At 42.6% G+C, this 23,932-nt stretch overlaps 1 pseudogene across 1 annotated transcript in view; it reads right to left on the bottom strand.

Moving 5' to 3' along the window:
* The window catches only part of LOC127484106 (BAG family molecular chaperone regulator 5-like), a 63,347-nt pseudogene that overhangs the window by 32,969 nt on the left and 6,446 nt on the right, over positions 1-23,932 (bottom strand). Inside the window, exon 3 of the transcript XR_016221331.1 lies at positions 19,981-20,071. The product of XR_016221331.1 is annotated as a BAG family molecular chaperone regulator 5-like (transcript). The remainder of the gene's footprint in view (positions 1-19,980; positions 20,072-23,932) is intronic.

The raw sequence follows: 23,932 nt of genomic DNA, 5'->3' as shown, positions 1-23,932 counted from the left end.
TTCTTCCTTCCCAATTTGTATCCCTTTAATTTCTTTTTCTTGCCTAATAGCTCTGGCTAGAACCTCCAGAACTATATTGAATAGCAGTGGTGAGAGTGGGCATCCCTGTCTGGTCCCAGATCTCAGTGGAAATGCTTCCAACTTTTCCCCATTCAATAGGATGTTGGCTGTGGGTTTTTCATAGATTGCTTTGATTGTATTGAGGAATGTTCCTTCCAAACCCAGTTTGCTTAGAGTTTTCATCATGAACGGGTGTTGTATTTTATCAAATGCTTTCTCGGCATCTATTGAGATAATCATATGGTTTTTCTTCTGCAGTCTGTTAATGTGGTGTATCACATTGATTGTCTTGCGCACATTAAACCATCCCTGCATACCGGGATAAATCCCACTTGGTCTGGGTGGATGATCTTTCTGATGTGTTGTTGCATTCTATTGGCCAGAATTTTATTGAGGATTTTTGCATCTATGTTCATCAGGGATATTGGTCTGTAATTCTCTTTCAGTGCTGCATCTTTCTCTGGCTTAGGAATTAAGGTGATGCTGGCTTCATAGAACGAATTTGGGAGGATTCCCTCTTCTTCGATTGTTCTGAATAGTTTGAGAAGAATTGGCGTCAGTTCTTCTTTAAACGTCTGGTAGAATTCAGCAGTGAATCCATCTGGTCCTGGGCTTTTCTTTGTTGGGAGGGCCTTTATTACTGTTTCAATTTCTGTCTCAGTTATGGGTCTGTTTAGGTTTTTGATGTCTTCCTGGTTCAATTTAGGCAGGTTGCATGTGTCCAGGAATCTATCCATTTCTGATAGGTTTCCCTGTTTGCTGGCATACAAGTCCTTGTAGTAATTTCTGATGATTCTTTTTATTTCTGTGGTGTCTGTTGTTACATTTCCTTTTTCATCTCTGATTTTATTGATTTGGGTCTTTTCTCTTCTTTTTTTAGTTAGTTGGGCCAATGGGGTGTCAATTTTGTTTATTTTTTTCAAAAAACCAGCTCCTCGTTTGGCTGATTTTTTGTAATGTTTTTCTTGATTCAATCCTGTTGATTTCTTCTCTGATTTTAATTATTTCTCTTCTCCTACTAGATTTGGGTCTGGTTTGCTGTAGGTTTTCTAGATCCTTGAGGTGAATTGAAAGCTCATCTATTTGGTGTCTTTCCAATTTCTTGATGTAGGCACCTACTGATATAAACTTTCCTCTTAACACTGCTTTTGCTGCATCCCATAAGTTTTGGTATGCTGTGCTGTTATCCTCATTTACTTCCAGAAAGTTTTTGATTTCTCTTTTAATTTCTTCTATGACCCATTGTTCATTCAGGAGCATGTTGTTCAATCTCCATGTGTTTGTGTATGCTCTAGGGATTCCTGAGTTGCTAATTTCCAACTTCATTCCTTTATGGTCTGAGAAGCTGCATGGTATGATTCTAATTCTTTTGAATTTGCTGAGACTTGCTTTATGGCCTAGTATGTGGTCAATCCTAGAGAAGGTTCCATGTACTGCTGAGAAGAATGTAAAATCTTTAGCTGTAGGCTTGAAAGTTCTGTATATACCTGTTAGATCCATTTGGGCTATAGTGTCGTTTAAATCTACTGTATCCTTGTTGATCTTCTGACCGGATGATCTGTCTATTTCTGAGAGTGGAGTATTGAAGTCCCCCAGTATTACTGTATTGGGGTCTAAGTCTCCCTTTAAGTCCGTTAATAAATCTTTTAGATAAACTGGTGCCCTGTAGTTAGGTGCATATACATTGATAATTGTTATATCTTCCTGTTGAATTGATCCCTTAATCATGATATAGTGTCCCTCTTTGTCTCTCTTAACAGTTTTTGTGGTAAAGTTTATGTTGTCCGATATTAAGATGGCTACGCCCGCTCTTTTTTCATTTCTGTTGGCATGGTATATCTTTTTCCAGCCTTTCACTTTCAGTCTGTATGGATCTTTGTTGGAAAGATGTGTTTCTTGTAAGCAGCAAATAGATGGGTTTTGTTCCTTAACCCAATCAGCCAATTGGTGTCTTTTAACTGGACAGTTCAGGCCATTCACGTTCAATGTGACTAATGATAAGTGGTAACTTTGCCCTGCCATTTGCCAAAGATAAGTTCTAATATATGCTTTGAATTCCCTGTGATCTTTTGCTGTGAGCTTTCCTTCCTTGGTTTCCTTCCTTTACCTTCTTTCATATTGATGACCGTGTTTCTGTGTTTCTGTGTGTAACACATCTTTAAGCATCTTTTGCAGGGCTGGACGAGTGGCAACAAATTCTTTCAATTTCTGTTTGCTATGAAAAGTCTTTATTTCACCTTCATTCACAAATGATAGCTTTGCAGGATATAATATTCTGGGCTGGCAGTTGTTCTCTCTTAGTACCTGGGCTATATCTCGCCATTCCCTCCTAGCCTGTAGGGTTTCTGATGAGAAGTCAGCTGTGAGTCTGATTGGAGATCCTCTGAGAGTAATCTGACGTTTCTCTCTTGCACATTTTAGGATCTTTTCTTTATGTTTCACTGTGGAGAGTTTAATTACAACGTGTCGTGGTGAGGATCTCTTTTGGTCGTGTTTATTAGGGGTTCTGTGAGCTTCCTGTACTAGGATTTCTCTGTCCTTCTCCAAACCTGGGAAATTTTCTGCTAATATCTCACTAAAAAGGCCTTCTAATCCTTTCTCCCTCTCCATGCCTTCAGGAACTCCTAGAACCCGAATGTTGGGTTTTTTAATAGTATCCTGAAGATTCCCGACAATATGTTTTAGATTTCTAATTTCCTCTTCTTTTCTTTGGTCTGATTGTATCCTTTCCTGTTCTCTGTCTTCTAAGTCCGATATTCTCTCTTCTGCTTCACCCATTCTGTTTGTAAGGCTCTCTATTGTGTTTTTCATTTGATCTATTGAATTCTTCACTTCAGTCACTATCCCAGTTTCCTGTTGTACTAGTTGTTTTGTTTCATTTTGATTCCTCCTTAATATTTCATTTTCCCGAGAGAGATTTTCTATCTTGTCCATTAAGGATTTGTGTAGTTCCAGAATTTGTTTTTGAGAACTTCTTAATGTTCTTATCAATTTTTTGAGATCTGCTTCTTGCATTTCTTCTATGTCATCATCTTCATAATCTTGAATTGGGGTGTCTTTTTCATTTGAGGGCGTCATGGTGACTTCCTGGTTTTTATTACCTCGGTTTTTGCGTTTGTTATTTGGCATATTGGAGATATTTGGTTTCTTCACTGTGGTGCTTTTTCTTGTTATACTATGACTCTAGATTAAGTGGACTATCTGTTTTTGATGGAGCGTTAGGGCTTGAGATGGGTGTGGCCTGAGAGCTCTGTTTGGTGTGCCAAAGGTGACACTCCCAGGTTAGGCGTGGTAAATCTCTCTCTCTCTCTTTTTTCTTTTTTTTTTTTTGATTCAAAAGGGAACTAATTCCGCACAGCTGAACGAAGTTGGAGGTAGTTAGCAGGCAAATGATATACCCACAGGAGCCAGAGATCGGAAGCTCTTTCCCAAGAACCCCACAGGGAATCTGTTCGGCCCTCAGAGTGGGCTCAAATTCTCCTTCAGCCTCCCACTGGGTTGCCAAGGTTATGGAATTGTAGCGTCTCTGGAGAGTGCTCACGTGAATTCCGTGAGTTCTCTCCCCCACCGTCTCTTTTTTCACAGTCTCAGTTCAGTAGCACCACAAATTTACTAGGTCCTAATCTCCTGTTAATTTGCTCCGCCCAGAGTCAGGTTTTTCTGCTAGGCTCAGGGCCAGTGCAGACCTGAGGTCGCTCTGCTTATGACGTATGTCCAAGATGGCGCCTGCTCTTTGTCTTGCTCGCCCTTGAGAGGTGAGCGGAGAGAGAGAAACCCATGTCCGTACCAGTCACCTTTTTTTTTTCTCTCTCTCTCTCTCTTCCAGTTAGCCTTGTGAACTTCCCCCCCCCCGGGGGTCGTTCCCTCTAGTCTCCTCTCTCCGCTTGCCTGCCGGTGTCTCGGGCTATTGAGGTTCGGCTCACCTCGCGTTCCAGCGCTGGTGTGTTGAGTCTGCCGCTGGTGTCCCGAACTGTGGGCTCCCACGCTCTCCACGCAGGTCCGCTGTGAGTCACGCGTTCCGGAAGAGTTTCTTCTGCTGTTTCCTCCCCTACTCTTCCTTGAACCTGCAGTATCTCCACTTTTATTAAACTATCTCTCCCCAGACTATCAGTGTGCTCCCTTCCTATTCCGCCATCTTGCCGGAAACCCGATAGTTACATATTTTAACATTTTTTCTTTTTTCTTACATATTTTAACATTTAAAAAGATCTTAGAAATCACCTCACCTACCCAACTTCATTTTAAAGGATGAAGAAACAGATGCAGAAAAGTTTTAGTATTTAGTTACTACAAGTTTTGTCTGTGATCAAAGTTAGATATAGCTTTTGTGAGAATTAAAACATATAATTTGAAAATTTCCCATTAAGAAAAGAAATGGAAAATCAAGTAAAAAATTTAAGACTGGCTTTGAATGTGAAGAGAAATCTAGAAAAAGCAAATACTGTGAATATGGCTACTATAAAATCCAGAAAATAGCATTACTATTATGAAACTGTCTCATGGATATCTGCAATACTTTTTTCTTTATATTAACTACATATTTCTTGATCGTCTCTTCATGTTACAATTGTGTAAAGCCATTTTCTAAATAAAATATAGAAAGATAATCAGATTCTCCTATAATAACGTTGGTGGGAATTTGGCTTTTATTATTGATGATTTAGTTTCTTTCAGCTTCATATTAATTATTGGTGTTGCCACACCTGTAACTCGCACACCATTTTGTTCCCTGTTCAGCCCATGAAAGCCTTTGGGAAACCTCTTTCTTTGATCTACCTGAACAAAGAAACTTCCCAACCCACCCATCAACCTTAAACTGACTATGAGCCTGTGTTACTGTGGTGTGGGGCTCCATGGGATGCGCAGCCATGGAGCCCCCACGTCAAGGTCAGTCTGATAGCTGTTGCTGTGTCTTTATCACAAGGCAGATGTTGCTAGTTTCGGTTAGGGCAATGCTTTCCCACGGTCGGGACTTTCCAGAGGAGTTGAGAATGTTGTAAACAACAAGATGGCGCCGAGGACCGCGCGGTGAGCCTGCCTGCTGCGTGACACCTCATCTGATTGGCCCGAGAACGCGTGCACACTGTGTGAACAGACAGCGGATTGGAGTGTTCCATGCATGGACTTGAGCCCGCTTGTAATTGGCCAGATTTTGTATATAAGCTATGTGCTGAGGAAGGAGGGGGCTTTCCTGTCCACTCTCCTCCTTTCATTCTTTCTCTGTCCCTGTTATTTTCCCATTAAAAGTCTGCTGAAGACCGATAAGCTGCGAACAGTGTCGTTCCTTTGCGGGCAAGGGAGCGGCAAGTGGTGCCGTGACTCGGATCCGGACCACTTTCTCCATGCAGGAATAGGTAAGGAGCAAAAGGTAAGCGTGCGAGTGCACGGAAATCCAGCTGGGGAAAGAATAGAAACCGCGGTTCTGTCGAGGAAAGATGGGGAAATTAAGCGCCAGAAAAAAGGGTAAAGGAATCCCTTAAAAGGCGGGAGCACAAAGTGTTCAGAAACGCCAGGAAATAGGCGGAAACTTCCTTTTTACCTCCAAATGGACAATACTCAGAAACTTCCTTTTTACCTCCAAATGGACTATTCTCCGTCCACCACTAGGTTGAGCATGCTGTTGAGCTGCTTGTTAAAAGCTGCGGGGATGCGCGTTAAGGCGGCCACAGTATGTGCATTCACTAGGGCTGTTGCCAAGACGTCACCAAGGTTTGTGGAAGGTGGCGAATTAGATGAGCAACAGTTGCGGAGATTAGGGAGACAGTTGAGAGCAGCCGGAGAGCCGGCAGAAATACTTAGATTACGGCAACTCATTGAACAGACACTTCAGGACCCCACTGAGAGCATAGGGCTTTTACCTGATGAAGGATGCAAGCTCCTAGAGAAGGTTCAGGAGGAGTCTCGGCATGATAGTCAGTCTAGTGACTGTGGTAGTCAGTGGGACAGGAAACAGACGGACAAAGGTCCCTGTAGGGACCAGCCACTGGATGAGACAGAGGAAAATTCAGTGAAGGACCATCCCCCATCGAGTGCGCCCCTGCGCTCGAGGGGGCCATCTCATTTATATCTCAGTTTGACTAGGCTAGCAAATTTGTCCTTAGAGGACGAACTGCCGCCGTGGTATCGTCCATTGACTCTCCCTAAATCGGCCCCTAGGAAAAAAAAAAAAAAGCTATAAAGACTCCATTACAAATACAGAAAATAGGGTTAAACAAGGCGAGCCATAGAACAGTTCATTAATGCTATAAAAATAGTCAGTCCTTGGTTCGAAAAAGGAGTCGTGACTAAGCAACATTGGGATTTCCTCAGAAAAAACTTAAATGTGCATTTAAAGAAACAAAGCAAGCCGTGACAAAGGCTGTAAAAACTTTGTTGCAGATGAAGAGAGTAGAGTTAAAGAAACAAACTGTAGAGCAGTTTATCAGTGCTGTTGAAACAATTAGTCCTTGGTTTGCTGAAGAGGGTGTTGTGGATAAGAAACACTGGGAGTAAAAAATATAGATCAGTGTACACTGGACAGCCCTCACCTTGCATTTAAATATTTCATTTGAAGTAAATGATCTCTGTTATAAAGTTAATATTACTATGTGCAATGAGAAATTGTGGTGACAAAGTGTCCGGACTACCCATTTTGTTTTTGTTTTATGTACTAACTCTACCCCTATTATTGATAGGAATGCTTGAGCAGATTATGCTTGGTTTGCTTTAAAAAAAAAATGTAAGTCAAAATATGCCACAAGTAGTTAAGATTCCACACACCTACAGAAATGTAATAATTACAGATAATAAGAGGCTAGTTCCCTCAGATATGTTTCAATTTATCCTTAAAACATATTGAATATTATTGTGTTTGATTGCTGGATGTATATTTGTATAGAAAATTTGTATTATATTCTTATGATGTATTAATTATGCCTATACCTTGGTGCAACTCTAGGGCCAAATGTAAGGACAGATTTTTGGGATGGAGAGGCTTGTGTCTTTGTTTGGCTCTGATAAACAAGTAACTTGTCTGCTGGATGACCTTCTCCTGCTCCTTGGGAGCCTGGCCAGCTCCTGGGGAGGGGATAAAGGAATGTTTTCTGATAAACAGGTGGGCATGCTTCGTGTCTCGGCTCTCTGGCCAAGATCCGGGATGGGACGCACTGCTTGCCTAAGATCTTGGCAATGAGCCACCCTTGTCCTTGGGGGCTTTAAGGGAGAGCCGGGGCAAGCCTCTGCTGCTGCTGTTTCATCCCGGGGGAACACGCAGTCAAGCTGAACATTAAACGTGCCCGTGATGATTACTAATAATGTTTAATTCTCAGTATGGATCCTTTTCTGGTGCTGTGTAAAGACTGCCTAGTAATGCCCATAGTACTGTACATTCTACAAAACATGAGTACAACGCAGATATGAATCGATTGGCTATTGTGGCTGAGGTGTTCTGTAACAGTCCCTTTAATAAAAAATTAACAAAATAAATTAATTTAAAAAACAGAACATTCAGGACCTGCCACTCTGCTTGGTATGTCATTACAAAAATCAACAAGGAGGACTATGCCTGACAAATGAGGGTGCTATCAATGTGGGCAACAGGGACATGTACAAATATTGTCCAAAAGTCAAACATCAAAAAAGCCCCTCCTCCTGGGATTTGCCCCTGGTGCTAAAGGGAAAGGCATTGGACCAATAAATGTCACTCCAAAACTGATAAAAATGATAATTCCTTAAATAAATAAAGTTCAGAAAACTAAAAGCGGGGCTGGCCCCAGGCCCCATCCCAACAAATTTTGGGGGCCATGACATTTGTTCCTCAACAGAACACCCTAAATCCGTCAATTTCCTCCACGGAGTCACAGAGGGTAGTGCAGGACTGGACCTCAGTGCCACCTCCTATACAATATTAACCCCTGAGATGGGCCCACAAGGCCTCCCTACTGGGATTTTTGGTCCTTTGCCAACTGGGATTTTTGGTCTCCTACTGGGCAGAAGTAGTATAACTATGAAAGGGTTACAGGTTTTTCCTGGAGTTATAAACACTGACTTTACTGGTGAGATAAAAATTATGACTCAAGCCAATAATGTAACTTTACCTCCAGGACAATGCATTGCTCACTTGATTCTGTTTCCCTTCTCTTCAATTGGTAGGTCTTTTTTAAATAAAAGAGAAAATAACGGTTTTGGATCTTCTAATGCTTATTGAATACAACCCATAACTAAGGACTGACCCAAATTTTTCTTAAAATTAAATAAAAAGTTATTCAGTGGTCTTTTAGATACTGGAGCTGATGTCTCTGTTATTTCAGCAGCAAGCTGGCCCACAAATTGGAAAAAGAAAATTACCATAACTCAATTGCAAGGTATTGCTCGGAGTCAAAGATTAACACAAAGTTCTAAATTGCTGCAATGGAGGATGAAGCAGGTAATGCTGGAGCTTGTTACCCCTATATTTTGGCTGCATTACTTGTTAATCTCTGGAGACGTGATATTCTAACTCAAATGGGGGCTTTAATACACAGTCCAAATAAGATTATTACCATTAACATACTTCCAACAAGGTTATTTGCCAGGTAAGGGTTTAGACAAACAACAACAAAGCATCGCTTCTCCAGTTACTTTAACTGTCAATCATGACCAGAGAGGCTTAGGTTTCCCTTGATGGCTACTGGTCAGTCTGTGCCCCATGCAAAAAATAAAATAAAATAAAAATCAGATAATCCCGTGTGGGTGGATCAGTGGCCTTTACTGCAGGAAAAGATAAATGCTGCACAGATATTGGTGGAAGAACAATTAACAACAGGACATATAGTTTCTTCTAATTCTCTTTGGAATAGTCCTATTTTTGTTATCAGACAGAAATCTGGGAGATAGCAATTGCTTCAAGGCCTTAGGCCTGTTAATGCTACTGTGGAAATTATGGGGGCTTTACAACCAAGTTTACCATTGCCTATTACAATTCCAAAGGACTCTTATATTACAATAATAGATTTAAAAGATTATTTTTATACTATACCTTTACATCCAGAAAACTGTCCCCGATTTGCTTTCAGTGTTCCATCAGTAAATTTTCAAGAACGTATGCAAAGATGCCAATGGAGGATCTTACCTCAAAAAATGGCTAATAGCCCTACTTTGTGCCAACAATTCATTGATGCTGCTCTTCAAAATATTTACAAAAAATATAACAATTTATGTATTATACACTATATGGATGATATTTTGATAGCTGGATCCGAGGAATTTTTGGTGATACAGTAATAAGAGAGCAATTATCTGCTTTTGGTCTTATCATAGCCCCTAAAAAAATACAACTTCAATATCCTTATCAATATCTAGGCTTCCAATTGTACCCATGAAAAATGCTTCCACAAAAAGTCACCTTACAATTGGATTCTTTACAGACTTTAAATAAGTTTCAAAAACTTCTAGGGAATATTAATTTGCTTTCTGCACATCTCCACCTCACAACAGGAGACCTTAAACCTTTATTCAATATCCTAAAAGGAGGTCAAGCTTCTGTAATTTGTGATGGTCACCGTACGGTTATTAACACCTCTTTTTCATCTCTACAGCTAGTTGAATTAGTTGCTGTTGCACTTGCATTGCGGTCTACTTTGGATGTAGCGGTTAACATATACACCAATAGCAAATATGTGTTCCTATCAGTGCCTCAATTGGACACTTGTTCATTCCTTCCTGGATCCTCAGCTGCTTCTCCTCTGGTTTCTCGCATTTGCACTGTCATTCGACAGCATACCTGTCCTTTCTTTATAGGTCATATTTGAGCACATTCCAACCTTCCTGGACCTTTGGTAGAGGGTAATCATTTGGCAGATTCTGCTCTATAAATATATTCTATTGCTACAGCAACAAAAGATCACATTTCACATCATTTAAATGCTCATACGTTACACTTACAACATAATATTACTCAAGAACAAGCTCGACAAATTGTAAAATTCTGTTCTACTTGCTCCATCCAGTTACCAGTACCTCACTTTCACATTATTCCTGGTGATTTATTCCCCCAATCAACTATGGCAAATGGATATCACCCACTTCATGGAATTTGGTAAACAAACATATATACATGTGTCTATTGATGCTTGTTTTAATTTATTTTTGCTTCCTTACATACAGGTAAAGCTACAAGACATGTTATTGCCCGTTGCTTACAAGCTTTTGCTTCCCTAGGAACTCCAAAGCAGATTAAAACGGATAATGGACCTGCTTATATTTCTGCCTCTTTTAGAAATTTTTGTGTAACTTTCTATCTCATGTTACTGACATTCCTTATAATCCTCAGGGTCAAGACATTATTCTACATACACATCACACTTTAAAACAATATTTTAATAATATAAACAAAAGGGGGAGTTTAGGGTTCTTGCCCATTCTCCTAACAAATGGCTCTCACGTGCTTTATTCATTTTAAATTTTTTCACATTGGATAAAGATGGTCGTCTTGCAGCTATTCAACAGTGGCATCCACAAACAGCTGGGGTAAGAACAATGGTAAAATGAAAGGATCCTATCACCAATCAATGGAATGGACCTGATCCAGTACTGGTATGGGACATGGGCTCTTAAGGGATGGGTATTTTTATGCAACCAATTTGCTTTTACATTGTTAGCCCCTAATGATTTTCACAATTGCTCATTGGGCTGTGTGGCCCCAATGCTAACATCTGTATTTCCAAAGGCACAACAGTGATGCTCATTACCTGAGAACTGTGATGATGATGTCATCTTAATTGGAGACCTGCTTTCACCATGGCTATACAGCTAGTGGGAGTTCCTGGATTGGCTTATGGAAATAATTGTGGACTACGAAGGCTTACACGTTTGATGACCAAAACAATCAATCTTACTGCTACTGCGCTATCCAATATAGCTAAAAAATTGGATCAAGTTCGTTCAGGAGTACTCTTAAACCGAGCAGCTATCTATTATTTGCCGTTAAAAGATCATGTAAGCTGTAAATCTGTTCCAGGGGAATGTTGTTTTAACATTACTAACAATGCCATATATAGAGTCTGTTATGGATAAACTTAAGAGTAAAATGCAACATATGTTTATTACTAACCCACTAACATTTGAAGGGTTTCAGTGGATTCATTGGTTATTAATGCGGGCTAGATTGTTACTGATTTTCATACTTTGTATGGGATGTTTTCCATGTGTTCTACAATTTGTGCTATCTTCACTACAGTCTGTATGGACTGACATTCATCACTTAAAACTTTGTACCAAACCTCCTTTGTAATCAAAAATAATTAATATTTGGCTGTATGTTTCATCTCTCACCTAATGTTGGGCTAAAATGGTACTCAAAAATGGGTAAGACACTCCACATCCTGTACCTACCTAAGACAGGGCTCAAGTTAAAGAATGTGTCATGATACTACTGGGCCTTGCCTTCATAGCCAGATGGATCAGAGCCTTAGCACTCTGTCAGCAGAATACCAACTTGATAATACAACAGGCTATGCTGGCCACCTTGCAATCTCACCCCAATAAAGAAGTATGGCTTAGTATGATGGAGCGGTAGTCAAAGACGGGTAAACACTGATGGGCGCTCCTAGCAACCTAAGACAGAGGGTAGGACAGGCTTCCTATTACCTCCATGACGGGTAAGCAGGTAGCGCGCCATTGGGTACCTAAGACAGGCACATTTCCATGCCATTTAAATAATAAAGAAGGGGGAGATGTGGGGCTCCATGGGATGCGCAGCCATGGAGCCCCCACGTCAAGGTCAGTCTGATAGCTGTTGCTGTGTCTTTATCACAAGGTGGATGTTGCTAGTTTCGGTTAGGGCAATGCTTTCCCACGGTCGGGACTTTCCAGAGGAGTTGAGAATGTTGTAAACAACAAGATGGCGCCGAGGACCGCGCGGTGAGCCTGCCTGCTGCGTGACACCTCATCTGATTGGCCCGAGAACGCGTGCACACTGTGTGAACAGACAGCGGATTGGAGTGTTCCATGCATGGACTTGAGCCCGCTTGCAATTGGCCAGATTTTGTATATAAGCTATGTGCTGAGGAAGGAGGGGGTTTTCCTGTCCACTCTCCTCCTTTCATTCTTTCTCTGTCCCTGTTATTTTCCCATTAAAAGTCTGCTGAAGACCGATAAGCTGCGAACAGTGTCGTTCCTTTGCGGGCAAGGGAGCAGCACTGTGGTATTCCAAGCAGGCAGCAAAGCAGACTGTCTCAGATCCTTCTCTTGGAATCCATGATGGCATCTGTATTCCAGGGCACAGGGCAGTTTGGAAATAATCCTGGCTGCCCACCACCACGGTCTCAATCCAAGGATCAGAATATCAAGGGGATCTAAGCTTAGTAGGTGACTGACGCTGTGCCACCTGAGAAGAGCATGGTGAGATTTGTAAGGAGCCAAAGGCAAGTGACAAGCCTAGAGGTTAACCTTCATTAATTTTAAAGATTCATTTATTTATTTGAAAGGCAGACGGGGTTGGAGGGGGTGTGTTGGGGAGAGATCTTCCACCCAACAGTTCACTACCCAAATAGCTACAATGGCCAAGGCTGGACCAGGCTGAAGCCAGGAGCCAGGAGCTTTATCTTGGTCCCACATGGGTGGCAGTGTCCAAGTACTTGGGAAATCTTCCAAGGCCCCTTAGCAGGGAGCTGGATCACAAGTGGAGCAGCCAGGATTTTAACTGGTGTCCACATGGGATGTTGGTGTCATGGGTGACAGCTTAACACACTGCACTACAATGCTGGCCCTAAGCTTTTTGAATTTACATCCATCTGTACCTGCCTACAGCAGTTCTTTTACCAGAAACCATACATTGTTTTCATTTTCCTAACTGATCTGATAAATATTCAGGTAAAATTAATGACAGCAAATACTGAGAAATCTGCCTAAGTTGTTTGTACCCCCTGTTTATAGCAGCTCAATTCACAGTAGTTAAGGTATGGAATCAACCCAGATGTCCATTAGCTGACGACTGGATAAAGAAGATGCTTTTATATGTACTATGGAATACTACTCAGCCATAAGAAAGAAAGAAATCCTGTCTTTTGCATCAAAATGGATACAACTAGAGACCATTACACTTAGTGAAATAAGCCAGTTCCAAAAAGACAAACATATGCTTTCTCTGATATGCAGTAGTTAATATAAAATACAAAAGAGTATAAGAGTGAAACTGACAAAGTATGATGTTATTATTGTTTATAGCTCTTGCCTATGTTCCTGTGGAACAGTGGTCTTTCTCTTTATTGCATGGTCTTTGAGCAGCACTTAATGCCATCATTTGGTTCACCCCCCCCCCCAAAGTGTTTAAAACTACTAAAAAGTATTAATCATGATCAATTTTTCTGACTAGAAATAAATAATTGGTAGGATTGTCTTCAAAACATAATCTGCCTGGAATGTATATGTAAAAGAAAAATGGGGGGGATAGACAGGAAATAAACATGTCCAGAGAACTGTCATCCAAAAACAATAGTTTTGAAGTAAACACTCAAGGCATTGACATTTGCCATGTCACCTGCTCCAGCATGACTACAGATAATGAAAAACAAAGTAGATGTGCTCCAGTTAGTAACAAAGTTCTCCCATCCAAACAACTGAGGTAAAACAGCCATTCCCGAGCTAGCAATCACATAGTTTATTTTTCTAAATAATACATATTTTCAAAGTAGAACTGTAGAATTAGACTTAAATAGAATGAATTTTTTAAAAATCCCAAAGGTGGGGCCGGCACTGTGGCATAATGGAAAAAGCCTCCTCCTGAAGTGCCAGCATCTCATATGGGTGACAGTTCAAGTCCCGGCTGCTCCACTTCTAATCCAGCTCCCTGCTAATGTGCTTGAGAAAGTAGTGGAAGATGGCAAATACTTGTGCCCTTGCACCTATGTGAAGAAGCTGTTGGCTCCTGGCTTCAGTCTGACCCAGCTCTGGTCATTGCAGCCATTTTGGGAGTGAACCAGTGGATGGAAAATTGATCTCTCTCTCTCTCTCCTTCTCACTCTCTCTCTCTTTCTGCCTCTCAAATAAATACATCTTTAAAAAATTCTCAAATCCAATAACAGATTTCAATATTTACATTAATTTTGAGCTATCAATTAGCTTATCTGACTACCTGATTGCAAAGCCTTATATGTCTGAGGTCTGTCCCTTTACATGAGTAATAAGTAAGGCATTCACTGCTGTCGCTCCCCCTCTTCGTGGAGGAACGACACAGGACCCTGCGCTGTTCTTTTGTCTGCTCGGCCCTCCCCAGGTTTGCTGCTGGTTCTTCCCGGGTTGGCTACCGTCCCTTCCACCTCCGTGGAAGGGCGGTTCCCCCTGCCACTTTCCCCACTTCCACAGGGGAGCGGCACACCGCCAGCCGGCTCTCTCGGGGGCTGCACAGGTGTTCCTCTTAGATGTTCCCTTAGATGTTCCTGGTGCATGTTGTCTCTCTCCTCCTTTATAGTTCTCTCCACCAATCCCAATTCTGCTACCCACACACCAAGTACGCTGCTCTCCTCCAATCAGGAGCAGGTCCTGCTGTTTATTGGTTGAAGTGGAGGCAGCTGTGTAGAAGCTGTTTCCTCCTCTCCCAGCGCCATATTGTGGGAGAGCAGATGCATTAAATAAGTCTTAATTCGAGTAACAGTCTAGTCCCAGTTGCTCCCCACAGATCCCCCTTTCTTTTTATTTTTGGCGTTGATACGCGCCTGTCTTCGGTGCCCCGCGGCGCACACTCTGCTCTGCTTGCTGGAGTTGCCCACAGGTGCTTACAAGCCCTACCAATCAGGCAAACCGAATCCAGGTCCTCTCTTCACCATGTTGTGAGGAGGTTTTTAGGCGCTGATGCGTGCCTGTGTTCGGTGCCCTGCAGCGCATGCTCTACTCTGCTAGAACTGCCTGCAGGTGCTTACAAGCCCTAGCAATCAGGCAAACCGAATCCAAGCCTTCTCATTGCCGTATTGTGGGGAGACTTATTGGTGTTGATAACATGCCTGTCTTCGGTGACCTGCAGCGGGTAAGCTGCTAGCCGCCAGCAGGTGCTTATCGTCTTACTAATCAGGCAGACCGAATCCAAGCCCTCTCATTGCCATGTTGTGGGGAGGCCTTATTTTTCTCTATTTCTCTATCTCCAGGCATTCCTATTTCTCCTATTTTACTTCTATCTGCCAGCATTCCTATTTCTCTCATTTTACTTCTATACTTCTGTTTCTCTTATCCCCGTGGCTTCTCGGCGCCTCGCCCCGCAGCGGCTTCCCGGCTCTGCGCGCTCCGCGGTCTCCACGCCCTTTGCGCCCGCACCACGGCCTTAGTGCCAGCCCTGCATTTTCTCTACTTGCGCCTCGTGCGCTCTCCCCACTTGTGCCCCACGCGCTCTCTCTGCACGCGGCAGCTTCCGCGAATCACACAGCCTAGCTTACGTTTCCACCACCGGTATTCAGTCTAAGTTCCCCGGGCTAACCTGGCAAATTCAACCTAGCTCACGTCTGTGCCTTTCGGTTTGGCTTCCCGTCTTTTGCTCCCCGGGCTAATCTGACGGATTCCAACCTGGCTTACGCATCCACCTCTAGTTTTAGCTTTCCGCCTTTTGCTCCCCGGGCTGACTTGAAGAATCCCAAGCTAGCTTACGTCTCCACCTCAGCCTGCCCCCGCGGCTTCATCCTCCCTAACATATTTTTCTCTACCCGATATGTTTCCTAACTTTTCTTCCAACAATATTCCCCTCTCACTTCTCCTGGCTTTTCCCCACAGTCCGTATCCGAGTCTAAGTTTCTTCTAGGTTTCACTTTCACTTTCAACCTGCAGTCCATATCTGAGTCTAAGTTTCTTCTTGCTTTCACTTTAAATCCTAACTTCTTTCCCACAGTCCATATCCGAGTCTGTCTAGGCTTTCGATAGCTTCTTCCGGCACCTTTTCCGTCCTGCTTTTCCCTAGGCTCTTTGCTAGTCTCTCTCTCTGGTATTTTCCCACTTCTTCCCGTTTCTTCCCTCCTAGGTTCCCTATCCGAGTCACGGCACCATTATGTCGCTCCCCCTCTTCGTGGAGGAACGGCACTAAACCCTGCCTAGGTTTCCTATCCGAGTCACGGCACCATTATGTCGCTCCCCCTCTTCGTGGAGGAACGACACAGGACCCTGCGCTGTTCTTTTGTCTGCTCGGCCCTCCCCGGGTTTGCTGCTGGTTCTTCCCGGGTTGGCTACCGTCCCTTCCACCTCCGTGGAAGGGCGGTTCCCCCTGCCACTTTCCCCACTTCCACAGGGGAGCGGCACACCGCCAGCCGGCTCTCTCGGGGGCTGCACAGGTGTTCCTCTTAGATGTTCCCTTAGATGTTCCTGGTGCATGTTGTCTCTCTCCTCCTTTATAGTTCTCTCCACCAATCCCAACTCTGCTACCCACACACCAAGTACACTGCTCTCCTCCAATCAGGAGCAGGTCCTGCTGTTTATTGGTTGAAGTGGAGGCAGCTGTGTAGAAGCTGTTTCCTCCTCTCCCAGCGCCATATTGTGGGAGAGCAGATGCATAGAATAAGTCTTAATTCGAGTAACAGTCTAGTCCCAGTTGCTCCCCACACACTGCCTTATTGCATTTCCACAGTGAGAGGGCAGTACCAAAGAGAATGCCCCACAATAAAGCACTTTAGGGTGATCGCTGATAGATAACATGGGTGAGTGCAGTACTGACAGAAGCTTCCCACTGGGTGAATGGAAGACTTCAGTGAGAGGCATTCAGAGTTCCAGAGGGAGGGGATACTTTGGTTCTCTTCACATTGCTAAGACCAAAGGATCCAGGATCACCCAATAGTCCAGGGAGCAGCAAAGAAAGAACAGAACTGCATAATTCTTCCAAGAAGTAACTAGAAATCTTTAAAAGTTAACCAGATGAAAGTAAAAAATGCATTGAAAACATATGTATATGAACATGGTCTCATTAAACAGAATTATGAAAAGACGAATTTCTTGTATAAACTACTCAAAACTAGAACAACTTCAGGTTAAACAGTGTCGATAATCCGATCATTTTAACATAGCAGAATTCTGAGTCTTGAAACAAGTGCTAAGTGGGAAGCTAAGCGTTTATATGTATGTATATATAAAACTATACTTTATGGGGGCCGGTGCTGTGGCGTAGCAGGTAAAGCCACTGCCTGCAGTGCCAGCATCCCATATGGTTGCCGGTCCAATTCCCAGCTGCTCCACTTCTGATCCAGCTATCTTCTATGGCCTGGGAAAGCGATAGAAGATGGCCCAAGTCCTTTGGCCCCTGCACCCATGTGGGAGACCCAGAAGAAGCTCCAGGCTCCTGGCTTCAGGTCGGCGCAGCTCCAGCCATTGCAGCCAACTGGGGAGTGAACCAGCAGATGGAAGACCTCTGTCTCTCTCGCTGCCTCTCCTCCTCTCTGTGTAACTCTGACTTTCAAATAAACAAATCTTTTAAAAAAAAAAAACTATACATTATGACTTAATTTCCTATAAATATAAAACTTTCCACAGAATTACTCAACAAATTAATAGAGGTTAATAGCAAATATTACTAGGATTAGACAATGCTTTACAACAATTAAATTCTTGATATTTAGTCTCCTTTTAAAGGAAACACAAAGAGTGTGAATATGGCTTAAGTGAGGACTATTCAAAGTGTGTGCACTGCATTATATATACTGTACTTTAAAACACAGATCCATAGCAGGCCTCCTACAGGAAGTCAAACACAGAATTTGAGTCTTCAATTTAATGCTCTTCAGTGCTTAAGACCTTGCCATAGGAGACCCTTGAAAATTCTATCTATATTACAAATACAACAGACTATAAAATCTTCATTATATGTAACATAACCATTGGTACATCCCACATTTATAAATATAACCTGTGTTTGCTTTTTTACAGGATACATTAATAAAAGAATGTCAGTCTATGACCAACATATAGAAAAAAAATTTTGTTTTTAAGTGTGTAATTCCAATTAAATATGAGTGGAAACAACAAACAACTGACTCATAGTTAAAGGCTTAGACTAGATAAAAAACCTCTTGAGTGGTAACAGTGGTACAGAGCATCCTTCTTCCTAATACAAATAATTATATTAAGGTAGAATGTTTTTATAGATGTAAGCTTTTATTTAAAAAGCACACTTATTTATAGTCTCTTGTATATTTGTATAGTTTCTCACAATAACCAGCACAAAACATGACAAACAGTATATTCTGGGGTGATATAATCTTGTTGCCTACAAATATTTTATGAGTACTATGTCCTGAGCCCTATCAGCAATAATACATCTGTTGATCCTGAAACTTCATAAATATATCTGGAAGACATGTGGAGGAAAGCAGGCTGAGACACACAAAAATGAGCCACAGAAGGGCAGTTCCAGTTGTCGGATAGCTGAAGGGAACACCAGGGATGTCTTCAAGTGACTTTAGACTGCTGTCGCCATATTGACTTGATGTCTGAGGATTTCCACGCTTTGTGTGTACTACAAAGATTTTTTTTTTTTTTTTGACTGGCAGAGTGGACAGTGAGAGAGAGAGACAGAGAGAAAGGTCTTCCTTTGACGTTGGTTCACCCTCCAATGGCCACCGCAGCCGGTGCGCTGCAGCCGGCGCACCGCGCTGATCCAATGGCAGGAGCCAGGTGCTTATCCTGGTCTCCCATGGGGTGCAGGGCCCAAGGACTTGGGCCATCCTCCACTGCACTCCCGGGCCACAGCAGAGAGCTGGCCTGGAAGAGGGGCAACCAGGAAAGAATCTGGCGCCCCAACCGGGACTAGAACCCGGTGTGCCGGCGCCGCTAGGCGAAGGATTAGCCTATTGAGCTGCGGCGCCAGCGAATACTACAAAGATTTATTTGGCCACAATGGCCAGGTCAAAGCTAGAAGCCAAGAGTTTCATTTGGGTGTCCCATGGGTGTGCATGGGCCCAAAGACTTGGGCCATCCTCTGCTGCCCTCTCAGGCCATTAGTAGGGAGCTGGATTGGAAGTGGAGCAGCCAGGACTCTAACCAGCATCCACGAGATTCCAATGTTTCAGGCAGTGACTTTACCTGCTATGCCACAGCACTGGCCCCCACAATAACCATCTTAATGATAGCCATGTGAAGGACATAGGTGAAGTCACTTTTAAACAAGAGGGTGGAAAACAAAAGGGGATTGCTGAGGAGAAGATGGGCCAAGACACAGGGAAGGCTGGGGCAGAGAAGAATCACCCTGGAGAGGACTGTGCAGTGTTGTGGAGGGAGCTGCTTAACACAAAGGCTTTTCTCCTTCAAGCATGATGCTGGGATGTTGACCCCCTCACTTGGTGGCATGAGTGACTGGCATAGCACAGGTGTTGGGACTCTAGGGTCCCCAAGAGAACCCTAGCCTATCCCATGCACTGGATCTGAACTTCCCAAAGAGCGGTTGGCATCTTTGGCAAGGAGGTGTAGCCTTATGGAACTTCCCCAAACTTCCCAAAACTGCCACTGTGCTCCCACACCTTTTACCACCACTACACCCACTCCTTTCCAACTGAGCCTCCTACTCATCCTACACTTTGTTTTCTTAGGAAAACAATGTCCCGAAAAAGGAGGAATTCCCCCAGAAACTTAGGCCTCTAACATGGTTCCTCCACCCCTAACCCCTGGAATGCAGCCAGCAGAAGGAAGGCAATGGAGGGCACAGGACAGTTTGAGGCAAGAAGTCAATTTCAGCAGCTCCAATGAGCAAGAGGCACAGTACAACCCCTGACTGTGACTGTGAGTGTCCATGAGTCAGAGACAAGCAGCAAGAGTGTAGAGGGCAATGGGACTGTGGCACCCATAGAGGGTAGAGAATTCCTGCTGTGTGTTACAAGTGAAGAAAGGAGAGGGATGACTTGCAAGAGCAGGGAGGAGGCGCACATTTTACACTGAATATTTGGCCTTGAAAATTGGCTCCTGGTTTAAAGACAGACTTTGGGGAGCAGCACTGAAAATGCAACTCACTGTATACAAAGGGACCTGCAGAAGATTGTCAGTATCTTTTCCAGGAGAAACTCTGCAGGCCAGAAGGTGATGGTGTGGTTTATTCAAAGTCCTAAAAAAAGTAAAGAAGAAAATTACAAACCAAAATACTGTATTAAGTGACCATGTATGTAAAAATTGGTACATAGAAAAACCTTCCCAGAAAAGCAGGTAAAGGTGTTTATCACCACTCGCTAGTCCTGCCTTATATAAATACTAAAGAAAATTCTTCAAGTAAAAGGAAGAGAATGGTAGCCAGTATAAGGAAATTATGTGAAAGTAGGAAGTTCATCAACAAATGTGCACACAGTGTCAAATTCAAACCACTAATATCGTAATGATATGGGTTGATCAATTACATTAGTATAAAGGTTAAAAGAAAAAACAATTAAAAACAACTATGGATGCCATATTTCCTGAATAATCTAAAAACACAAAATGTGACATCAAAATATAGATTGTTGGAAGAGAAGGAGTAATATATATATTATATAATATATGTATATATTTATATTTATTTATATATTAAAAACCAAAATTAATGGTATCAACTTTTTATTTTTTTTATTCTTCAATACATTTTTTTAATTTTTTATTTAGTAAATATAAATTTTCAAAGTACAGTTTATGGATTACAATGGCTTCCCCCCTCCATAATTTCCCTCCCACTCACACCCCTCCCATCTCCCCCTCCCTCTCCCATTCCATTCACATCAAGATTCATTTTCAATTCTCTTTATATACAGAAGATCAGTTTAGCATATATTAAGTAAAGATTTCAACAGTTTGCACCCACACAGAAACACAAAGTGTAAAATACTGTTTCAGTACTAGTTATAGCATTACTTCACATTGGACAACACACTAAGGACAGATCTCACATGAGGAGTAAGTACACAGTGACTCCTATGGTTGACTTAACAATTTGACACTCTTGTTTATGGCGTCAGAAATCTCCCTAGGCTCTAGTCATGAGTTGCCAAGGCTATGGAAGCCTTTGGAGTTCGCCGACTTCGATCTTATTCCGACAGGGTCATAGTCAAAGTGGAAGTTCTCTCCTCCCTTCAGAGAAAGGTACCTCCTTCTTTGATGGCCCCATTCTTTCCACTGGGATCTCACTCGCACAGATCTTTCATTTAGGTCTTCTTTTTTTTTTCCAGGGTGTCTTGGCTTTCCATGCCTAAAATACTCTCATGTGCTCTTCAGCCATATCCGAATGCCTTAAGGGCTGATTCTGAGGCCACAGTGCTGTTTAGGACATCTGCCATTCTATGAGTCTACTGTGTATCCCGCTTCCCATGATGGATCATTCTCTCCCTTTTTGATTCTTTCAGCTAGTATTAGCAGACACTAGACTTGTTTGTGTGATCCCTTTGACTCTTAGTCCTTTCGTTATGATCAATTGTGAACTGAAATTGATCACTTGGAATAGTAAGATGGCATTGGTACATGCCACCTTGATGGGATTGTACTGGAATCTCCTGGCATGATTCTAACTCCACCATTTGGGGAAAGTCCGATTGAGCATGTCCCAAATTGTACATCTCCTCCCTCTCTTATTCCCACTCTTATATTTAACAGGGATCACTTTTCAGTTAAAATGTAAACACCTAAGAATAATTGTGTGTTAATCACAGAGTTCAACCAATAGTACTAGAACAAAACAAAGAGAAAGTACTAAAATGGATAAAGTATTACATTGTACATCAACAGTCAGGACAAGAGCTGATCAAGTCACTGTTTCTCATAGTGTCCATTTCACTTCAACAGGTTTCCCCTTTGGTGCTCAGTTAGTTGTCGCTGATCAGGGAGAACATATGATATTTGTCCCTTTGGGACTGGCTTAACTCACTCAGCATAATGTTTTCCAGATTCCTCCATCTTGTTGCAAATGACCAGATTTTGTTGTTTTTGACTGCTGTAAAGTATTCTACAGAGTACATGTCCCATAATTTCTTTATCCAGTCTACTGTTGATGGGCATTTGGGTTGGTTCCAGGTCTTAGCTATTGTGAATTGAGCTGCAATAAACATTAATGTGCAGACAGCTTTTTTGTTTGCCAATTTAATATCCTTTGGGTAAATTCCAAGGAGTGGGATGGCTGGGTTGAATGGTAAGGTTATATTCAGGTTTCTGAGGAATCTCCAGACTGACTTCCATAGTGGTTTAACCAATCTGCATTCCCAGCAACAGTGGGTTAGTGTCCCTTTTCCCCACATCCTCTCCAGCATCTGTTGTTGGTAGATTTCTGAATGTGAGCCATTCTAACTGGGGTGAGGTGAAACCTCATTGTGGTTTTGATTTGCATTTCCCTGATTGCTAGTGATCTTGAACATTTTCTTGTGTCTGTTGGCCATTTGGATTTCCTCTTTTGAAAAATGTCTATTGAGGTCCTTGGCCCATCTCTTAAGTGGGTTGTTTGTTTTGATGTTGGGTATCAACTTTTTAAAGAAATTATTATCTATTTGGAAGGCAGAGTGACATACACAGGGAGAGGCCTCCCATCTGCTGGATCCCTCTCAAAATGCCTAAAATGGTTGGGTCAGGGCCAGGTCAAAGTCACGAGCAAGGAACTCAATTCTGGTATCCCAAGTGGGTGGCAGGGGCCAAGTAGCTGGCCACATATTGCTGCCTTGCCAGTCACAGTATCAGGAAGCTATAGCTGGGACTTGGGCTGGCACTCAGATACGAGATGCCAGCATCACAGGCAGTGGTCTAACCAGCTGGACCGCAAGGCTGGCATCATATTAAAATGGCATGTTATGAGATGTTCTATATAAGCAGACTGCATCTACCAGGAAGAAATCTATGATATGAGAGATCTCTTAAAATTCAAGGAAATGGGTATGTTCATAAAACCATGGGAATATTTCAAAATATTTTTCACCAAAATAACCTAAACTTTTAATTGCAATTTTTTTGAAACATACTCATAGAGAACCAAAAGCTTTTTGGGGGCTGGAAAAGCCAGTGGGTAAAGCTGCTGCCTGTAATGACAGCATCCCATATGGGCACATTCTTGAGATCTGGCTGCGCCACGTCTGATCCAGCTCTCTGTTATGGCCTGGGAAAGCAGTAGAAGATGGCCCAAGTGTTTGGGCCCCTGCACCCATGTGGGAGATCCAGAAGATCCTGGCTCCTGGCTTCAGATCAGCTCAGCTCTGGCCATTGCAGCCATTTGGGGAGTGAGCCAGCGGGTGAAAGACCTCTCTCTCTCTCTCTCTCTCTGCCTCTTTGTAACTCTGCCTTTCAAATAAATTAATAAATATTTTTTGAAAAAGCATTTTTAAAAATATTCAAAATAGGGGGCGGGTGCTATGATACATAGGTTAATGCCCTGGCCTGAAGCGCCGGCATCCCATGTGGGCGCTGGTTGGAGACCTGGCTGCTTCACTTCCAATCCAGCTCTCTGCTATGGCCTGGGAAAGCAGTGGAGGATGGTCCAAGGCCTTGGGCCCCTGCACCCATCTGGGAGACCCAGAAAAAGCTCCTGGTTCCTGGCTTCGGATCAGTGCAGCTCTGGCTGTTGCGGACAACTGGGGAGTGAACCATCAGATGGAGGACCTCCCTCCCTCTCTCTCTCTCTCTCTCTCTCTCTCTCTCTGCCTCTCCTCTCTCTGTATATCTCTGACTTTCAAATAAATAAATAAATCTTTAAAAAATATTCAAAATATTCTATACAAAGTAGTCCAGTCACAAAGGACATAGGTTAGAAATGAGAATAGGTTGAATAAATTTACAAAACAAGAAACATTAGTAAAATCTTAGTGATAAATCCTTTTTTTAGTGAACCACCAGTTCTCTTTTTTAAAGATTTATTTATTTTAAAGTCAGACTTACAGAGAAAGAGGGAGAGACTGAGAGAGAGAGGTCTCCCATCTGTTGGTTCACTCCCCAGACAGCCACAATGGCCCAGGGCTAGGCCAGGATAAAA

The sequence above is a fragment of the Oryctolagus cuniculus genome, chromosome 15, assembly GCF_051225735.1.
Source record: "Oryctolagus cuniculus isolate XC-2025 breed Fujian yellow rabbit chromosome 15, ASM5122573v1, whole genome shotgun sequence".
Taxonomy (NCBI): domain Eukaryota; kingdom Metazoa; phylum Chordata; class Mammalia; order Lagomorpha; family Leporidae; genus Oryctolagus; species Oryctolagus cuniculus.
This window is presented reverse-complemented; position numbering and strand designations above follow the sequence as displayed.